Source organism: Planococcus citri, chromosome 5 (assembly GCF_950023065.1).
Source record: "Planococcus citri chromosome 5, ihPlaCitr1.1, whole genome shotgun sequence".
Lineage (NCBI taxonomy): Eukaryota > Metazoa > Arthropoda > Insecta > Hemiptera > Pseudococcidae > Planococcus > Planococcus citri.
This window is the reverse complement of record NC_088681.1, coordinates 63,204,558-63,213,536: the sequence shown is the minus strand read 5'-3', so window position 1 is coordinate 63,213,536 and position 8,979 is coordinate 63,204,558. Positions and strand designations below refer to the sequence as shown.

General features: G+C 35.1%; 1 long non-coding RNA gene across 1 annotated transcript; it reads right to left on the bottom strand.

The window, feature by feature from the left end:
- Nucleotides 1-2,192: 2,192 nt before the first annotated feature.
- Nucleotides 2,193-4,333, bottom strand: LOC135848070 (uncharacterized). The gene is made up of 3 exons (XR_010559307.1): nucleotides 3,930-4,333; nucleotides 2,744-2,868; nucleotides 2,193-2,653 (listed from the first exon to the last, which is right to left on the bottom strand). It is a non-coding gene; the product is annotated as an uncharacterized LOC135848070 (long non-coding RNA).
- Between the last annotated feature and the right edge of the window lie 4,646 nt (nucleotides 4,334-8,979).

Here is an 8,979-nt window from a genome sequence, read left to right as displayed (position 1 = left end):
TAGGGACTTTTTAAAAATCAAGTAGAACCCTCCACAAGCCCCAATTTTTATTACAGTAGACTCCCGATTATCCGCCCTAATTGGGGCTGAAGGTCTGGCGGATAACGAAAATGGCGGATAATCCAAAATAACGTTTTCAGGGAAATTCGTTTCGTTTGGGTTAAATTTTTGAAAAAAATTTCCAGCTAAACAACGAAAAAAGCATGATTTTCAAGAAAAAGTTTGAGCAAATGAGCAGAAATGAGAAAAATATGCATTGAAACGAGTAAAAAGAGCAAAATATGCTGAAATATGCGCTAAAAACAGCCAAAATATGCAAATATGTATGCATCCGCCCTCAGCAGGTCGGATAAACCGAAGGGAAGGGCGGACAAAATTGGGTCGGATAAGCCGAAGGGCGGATAATCGAATGGCGGATAATCGGGAGTCTACTGTATTTCATCGATTTTTTTTACTTTTAAGCGAAGCATGCATACATTTATCATTCATAAAAGTTAAAAAAATGACGCAAAAAATTTGAAAAAAGATGTAAAAACACGTAAAAAATGAAAATTTTACAAAAACTTGTGACTGTAATAAGACATGAGTGGCAAAAATCATTTAAAAAAATTTTCCGACAGCGGAACTCGAATCGAAGACTTTTGGCAAGGTACATACACTTAGCCACCGGTATCGATTTACGAAATGTATTTTTTAACAATACATATATAATTAACTTTAATGTGAAACTATATATAAAAAACACAAGTTGAACCGAAAAACACTGCCACAATCAGCAGCAAACAATTTTTATCAAAACTAATACCCTAAAATTCTTGATAATATCAACAGAATTGCTGACTTTATCAACTTTGTAGTACCTAATTTGGCCAGTACAGGTCGTTGGAGGGTGTGTGTGTGAATGTGTGATAATGTACGCGTATAGGACCTTCGAAGTTGGAATAGCCATATGTAATCGTACCTTAAAACAAGGGAAATAACGCAAAACTTTAAACCCTCCTCTTGTGAAATTTTACTTTTGGTCGTAAGGTCCCTTTCCGTATGCGCCCTCACATATGATGTTGATATTGTGGATGTGCTTGTTGATGTCGAATTTCACATCAACATTAACATCAACATGTCGACATGAAAATGGATTAGTTTAGTACTCTCAGATAAAGTATTGCATCATATTTGATATAAGGAATTCCTGTTTAACTTTTTGATTATACAGACTTTTTGTTTGTTCTTCTTTGGAAGTGGACTTTGCATTGATGCTATTTTCAGCATGAGCAATAGCCACATCAGCAGAAATCATTTTTGGAAAAAAAATTTAAAATTTTTAAACTCACATTTTATAATTTTACGAAGCAGGAGGTTGACATAAATTTTGATGTGAATGTTGATCCATCCACATCCATCACTTTTGGATACCCCATGTCAATGTGAATTTTGACCCTGTGTTGAGCCAATTGTCGACACAAATGCAGATCAACATCAGTCGACAATTACAAGTCAAATTATTATACATGTAGGTAATAGCCTATACTATCTTGCATCTTTTTTTTTCAATAGGTAGGTATATAAATTTCACAATAACTTATGACTTATTTTTCCATTGGAGAAAGGAAAAAAATTGCCAAAATTGGAAACCATGATGTCCAAATTATTATTTTTTTAAATGCTTTCAAATTTTAGAATTTTAGAAAAAGGTTTATCAACGATTTTGGATTTATTCCGGTTTGGTGTAAAACAGAGAAATAGCCTGCTCAACATTGCTAGAAAAATAAGAAAGTCCAACGAAAATATTCCGAGCATATCGGGACATATTTTTCAAACAAACATAAACCTCCTCATTCAGTTAATTAACTTGCTGATGGACAAAAATGTTCAATTCTGTCTTTCTCCTCTCTTTGTCTCTATGCTCAATTTATCTTATACGTATCTTAAACCTTGTTTTTTTTTTCATTAGATACTTTTTCCACTTCAACATTTAAAAAAATTGCCATTTTGGTTTTATAGATTAAAAAATTTCCGAAAAAAAGAGGATCTTTTAATCCAAATTTTTCGCGGATATTTGATAAACTTCTCGCAATTTTCAATAATCCATTCGAAAATATTGAAAAGAAATTTAAAAAATGGACATAATATAATACACATTACACGGCTCGAAATTTTCAATTTTTCACTCACTTTTTCAAAAAAGGAAGCGGTATGAAAACAATTGTATTAATGTTATACCAAAAACATTATTTTTTGATAACGCTGATGACTTCGTAGACACCTTGGGAACCTATCAACTTGTAAAAATATCAGCTCAAGTGGTTGATTACTGCTTACTCCAGCTGTCTGTACAAATTTTCGGCCATGCATACCAAGTACAAACGTACATGAAGAAATAGGTACACGAAAATGCATAAAGTTTGAAAAATCCTTGAAAGTAAACAAAGACTGCGAGAAAAATTAGCATGACGTAAGAAATTTTATACCGATGATGCGATACATGAACGACGTACTGCTCCGAGCGGTGAATGATTGAAAGCTGAGCTTTAGTTTCCATTTAAGGTAACCTTGCTGAATACGATATTGCGGTTCTACTTCAAACACCCTGACGAGAAAAAATCCACAGCATGACATTAAGCGAGCAAGTTCTTCGCATTGTTGAGATTTTTTTCTGAAACAAAATATCAAAAGAATATACTACATAACTTCAAATTTTATGCAATGGTATGCCACCTGTATTAAATCTAGTTCAAAAGTTTACCAAATGGCTCGAAGGATTCGTAATTGAATAGCACTACATCTCATATGAAAAATATCATGACCCGCTGCGAATGTGCTCGGACCAGGTAATGCATAATATCGAACAATTAGGTACAGCCATTGCATCTGAATTAGAATAAAAACAGAATTCATTCAAAGTAAAACTAACCAGGGAACCTTTTGAGGTGTCACACTCCGATTTGAACGGGACCGCGATTTTTGGAAAGAGCATAGTCTAAACCCCCCAAAACCCAATTTTCAGCTGCCCAAGTTCATTTTTCGATTTTTGGCGAATTTTTGAAAATTTAAAATTGACTGTTTTTGGCGATTTATTCTTTTTTTTTTGAAGGTACGTACTTGATCAGTAAAAATGGTCAAAATAAGTCCCAAAACTAATATTATTTACCCAAATCATAATTTTACCATTTCCAGCCATTCTGGAGCCTCCAGCGCGATTTTTCAATTTCTCCAGAATTTTGAATTTGCTCCAGAAGGCGTGAATATGAAGTGTTGGTCAGCTAAAAATCGAGTTGTATAATGTACTCGACCTGTTTAACGCGTTTATCCACATTTGAGCCGAATTTGAGAGTGACGCCTCAAGAGTGGTTTTTTGACCAGATTTTTTCAAAATTAAAAAATCCAAAAACTCAAAAGATAACCGTTTGTGAGGAAATTCTTGAAATTTGTGCGCATCGCTGTATTTCTCCAAAAACTAACCCCCGGAGCGCAAATTCTACAATTTCCAGCCGTTTTGGAGCGAGAGTGACACCTCAAAAACCAGTATTCACGCCTTCTGGAGCAAATTCAGAATTCTGGAGAAATTGAAAATTACGCTGGAGGCTCCAGAATGGCTGGAAATGGTAAAATTTGCATTTGGATAAATAATATTAGTTTGGGACGTTCTTTTACCATTTTTACTGATCAAGTACGTACCTTTTAAAAAAAGCATAAATCGCCAAAAACAGTCAATTTTAAATTTTCAAAAATTCGCCAAAAATCGAAAAATGAACTTGGGCAGCTGAAAATTTGGTTTAGGGGGTTTTAGACTGTGCTCTTTCCAAAAATCACGGTCCCGTTCAAATCGGAGTGTGACACTTCAAGAGGTTCCCTTGTAAGTAAAACGAGTAATTCGCGCTAATTGTTAATTTATTATTTCAAACTATAAAAACCATCGTGAAAATACTTACCTACCTTATAGCAGCGAAAAATATGCTCATCATTTTGAATTTGCATCGAAATAAAAATGATTTTCCGAAAACCGTCAGATAATGAATTAACGAAATATTAAATGGCAAATACTCAACCGGAAATTGTGGCAGCCATTAGCGTTACAATAAATTAGAACCAAGATAGTGCCGCTTCCACGTAACATTTTTAAACCGAAATTAATCGTACGAAAAACGAAGAACAATAAAACTTGGTGATTTGTACAGCAAAAACTGTACAAATCTTACGAAATACAGACACTTCATTTTGTGATAGAGGTACTTATCCCTTCGGGGGGAACCCCTACGAAAAAGGATAACACGCGACTTAACGTTTATATACGTTGAGATTATGACGGTTAAATAAAAATAATGCTAACCAACCATAGAAGGTGACCCCTACTGTGGTGATGGCTTGGAGAACTACTCTTATAGAGTGCGCAACTATCTATGGAAATTTCCATAAGTACAGCACAGTGCGGCCATCACCACAGGTACACAACTTCCCTCTGGATAGAAGCTATTGAAGCTAAGGACCCATCCCCTCCTGGTATAATTTCATCGTTTTTCGAACCTTTTACGTAATCAACACTATCAGCAATAAGTACACATACACAAATAAAAAAAAAGGTTACGGATCTCGAGAAATGTAAAATTTCCAACATCAGAGATACGTTGATACCACATTTCAAGCATCTCGGTGGGTCGTTGGGTCTGTTACTGATAACGCGTTGCTGCAAGGAGGTTGGTAATAGACGTCATGAACCACATGTTCAGCTGTCAAATAACCAGACTAAAAATACTTATACATAATTATGTACTCGTACATTACGTAGGTACTACATACTATTTAAATGAACGCTTCAACGCTTGGGTTTGGCGACATTACGAAAGAGTTTTCAATTTGACGCGTATGAATTTGCACCTAGGTACAAACAGTTTTACGAGAAACACTTTGTAAATAGATTCGGAGAAATGTCCGTCAAAATTTTAAAATTCGGGTATAGTACTGGAATTTTCGATGAAATGAGAGGATTTATTCGAACTATGTACAAGTAATTCCTACAAAAGGTTTTTCTGCGGGATCGCGTAATGGAAGGGGTCCTATTCAATTCAACATACTAAAAGTCTCACCCAGTAGGCCAGTACCCCGCGTGAGTTGCGTGCTAGAGCGTGAAAATGTGTCCCGCATGGCTGCGGAAGTTTTTTGCAATTATGTCGCGGAATAAAGGTTTTTTTTTTTTGAAAAAGTTAGATATCGTAGGTATTCATTATTATTACAGAAAACTTTTCTCTTAAAATTCCCTCCCAGAATGGTTATTATCGGTCAGAATGAAGTTTTATCGATTTCGGCATCCTAATCTTAAAAATTCGTTTGAGCCAGTTCAAATCCACAATTTTCTCCGGAGATCACTTTTGAAAAAAAAAATATGAAAAAATCTACTGTTCGTGAACGAGTGAACAAAAAAATCTGAAATTTGGTTCGCACCCTATTTTTGACCGCCCCCCCCCCAGTCGATTTGTCGTTGTTTTGAGTAGTTCTGGGCATCTGCATGGATCCTCTAACAGGTTTTTGAATTCGCCAGTTTTCGAAAAAAAAATCTATTAATCTTAAATAGATTCGAACTGAAATTCAGTACCTACATAGTACATATAAACTCAAATTTACTAAAAATATCCAAATTTGAGCATTTTTCGATTAAACGTTCGTGAACGGCGAATTTTTCATTTTTTCAAAAATAACGAGACGAGAAAATTTTGAATGGGACCGGCGCAAAGTAATTTCAAAAAATATGTTCTCAAGTCAGGGTCATTCCATGTCAACTCAACCAACGTTTTTGAGTCATGTCTTTCGATTTTGCTCAAATTTTTTTTACAATAATACCCACCCAGTAAATAAGAACCCCGCAATTAGTTTGGTCCAAGCCCCCTCAGGGGGCGGATGGGGGGCTTCCATTATTTTCACATTGTCTCGAGGTACTCAACTTCAGCAGCCCATTCCTCCAAAACTATGATACTTTGATCAAAACTGATTTCACAGTTCAGAAGGACATTGCATTTAGAACTTTTTAAGCACTTTGAAATTTTCAGAAGTTGAAAGTTGAACTTTCAAATTCAAAGTTCAAATTTCAAAATGGCGCTGTAAGTGGGAGCTACCATTTAAAATTTTGAAAAAATGTCCATAGATGTACCTTTTGATGTTTTTTTCGAAATATTCAAGTTTCGAGATGGAACTCTCAATGGAGGGGGAGCACTCCCACCCACAATTTTGGGTGAAACTTTCAAAAGAAAATCTGGGGCATGTGATATATCGAATTCAATGTTTTTTGTGACGCTGAACACGAATATGACGTCAGATTTGTGATTGGACCCCATCCACGCCCCCCAACAATTTTTTTGGACTTTTACCTATTGGGGGAGGTTCTGGGGGCCATGGGTGAAGTCGATTCGAAAAACTAAGGCAATATTCGTGTTCAGCGATATCGAAAACATACTACTACATGTGTCACACGAATGTAACCATTTTTTAGGGGGGTCACCCCCCTTTGGGGAGGTTCTGGGAACCGTGGACGGATGCAATCAAAAATCTGACGTCATATTCGTGTTCAGCGTCACAAAAAACATACTATTCCATGTGTCACACGAACAAAACGCTTTTTTGAACTTTTACCCCCTTTGGGAAGGTTCTGGGGGCCGTGGATGAGATCCTATCAAAAATCTGACGTCATATTCGTGTTCAGCTTCACCAAAAACATAGAATTCGATATATCACATGCCCCAGATTTTCTTTTGAAAGTTTCACCCAAAATTGGGGGTGGGAGTGCTCCCCCTCCATTGAGAGTTCCATCTCGAAACTTGAATATTTCGAAAAAACATCAAAAGGTACATTTATGGAAATTTTTTCAAACTTTTAAATGGTAGCTCCCACTTACAGCGTCATTTTGAAATTTGAACTTTGAATTTAAAAGTTCAACTTTCAACTTTTGAAAATTTCGAAGTGCTTAAAAAGTTCTAAATGCAATGCCCTTTCGAACTGTGAAATCAGTTTTGATCAAAGTATCATAGTTTTGGAGGAATGGGCTGCTGAAGTTGAGTACCTCGAGACAATGTGAAAATAATGGAAGCCACCCCCCACCCGCCCCCTGAGTCGGCTAGGACCAAACTAATTGCGGGGTTCTTACTTACTGGGTGGGTATATATTGTAAAAAAAAATTGAGCGAAATCGAAAGACATGATTTTCAAAATCGCCTTTTTTTGGTTGAGTTGACATGGAATGACCCGTCAGTCAAAAGGGGCACAAGTATGGTAAGTAAATTCGGGTTTATATGGACTGAATTTCATTTTGATCCTATTTATGGCATTTTTTTTCTAAACTGGAAGTGAAATCCCAATTTTACTGGACTATAATATTGAATTTGTAATTATACCACGTATGTAACTGACGCTAAAAGCAATGAGAGACTCATTCAAAAGATTTTCAAGGAGAATTAAATGTTGTATTTCCATGAAAAAGAATCAAAATGATTTTCAAAAAATAAACGTAAGTAACGTAGTTCGTTAAATTTCACATCTACTTGTACTTATTGGATGCGTTCGTATTTTTAGCCAAAATTCGTCGAGTAGTTCCTTATCAGAATTAACGGGAAGTCGAACTGCGATAAGCCACAATATTGTTTGTTCGTATTCTCGCATTCCCTTCGTTTATCACGTGATAACTTATGCAAATAACTCAACTACGGCGCACAACAAGTGAGAATGTCACAGTCGGGCAAAAGAGCGCGTAATTTATACATATGTGAGACTTGTGAGTGTATTCCAAAATATGCCATTCATACAAGTTTAAATTCAATATAATACTCGTAGAAATACGTATTAAAATTGAAAAAACTCGATACGAGAAAATAAAAATTTGTTTTGTAAGAAACACTCTTCTAATTTGAAATTTTTTGAAACAAACTTCGAATTTTTGCAGTTTTCATTTCTCGAAAAAAAACACTATTGAAATAATATGGAGTTGAATGGGCAGAAACAATTTTTCTTCACTTCGCCACTCTAAACTGACCAAAAAAAGTCACAAATGCATTAATTACTCCAAACTCGATAGCGATGAAGTTCGTATTAACCCATTTTGAAGCAATTTTCTCCTAAACTGGAAAATCCAATAAATCATTAGTGGCTTCAGAATGACTCAAAACTAACTCAAAACCACCACAAATCGATTAATGTAGCCTATAGGTCGCAAAATGAGGTATAGAATAAATGTCCACTTTCTATCTCAGCTTGATCAGTTTTTTTTTTAAATTTTTTCAATGAAAAATGGACTTTTGAATTTTAAAAAATTTACCAAAACTCAAAAAGTGAAACTGTACTTTTATCAAAATTTACCTAGTGACGTATTTTCGGATGCCGTTTCTATTTTTCTCTGTCCAGTTGAAAAATTTCTTCGTCAGTCAAGATACCTTTTCCTTGACAGTAAAATTTTTCACAAATTTTTTCCCATTCTGCAATATTTTCGAATTCCAATGGTTTTTTCTTTACTCACTCGAAGGAGTTCAATTCTCTCAAATTTGAGCATAAATCTTTGTAATTTATCAATTTTATGAAATTATTACAACTTTAGGATTGGTACTGTCGTCATTAAAAAGCACGGAATCTTGTTCAAAATCTGTTTAAAAAAATGAATAAAATTTCACGATTAAAATTTCTCTTATGAAAAATGATTTTTCCCCATAAATTGTAAATTCAAAAGGCAACGAATATTTTAAACTGGTTGAACTTTTGAAAAATTGTAAGACTTGCAAAATCTTCGGCAAAAGAAAATCGAACATTTTTACAACATGATAAATCTCAAAACCTGGAGGTTCCAAGATTTTTTTGAAACACTGTAATTGCGTAAATATACCTTGGATTGATTTTGACTTCAGTTTGTAAGCTCGTAAAATGTGCTTCACATTCACCACCACCACCACCACCACCACCCCCCCCCCCCTGAACCCATCCCAAAACAAATCAAGTTGGTTTCATATTTTTG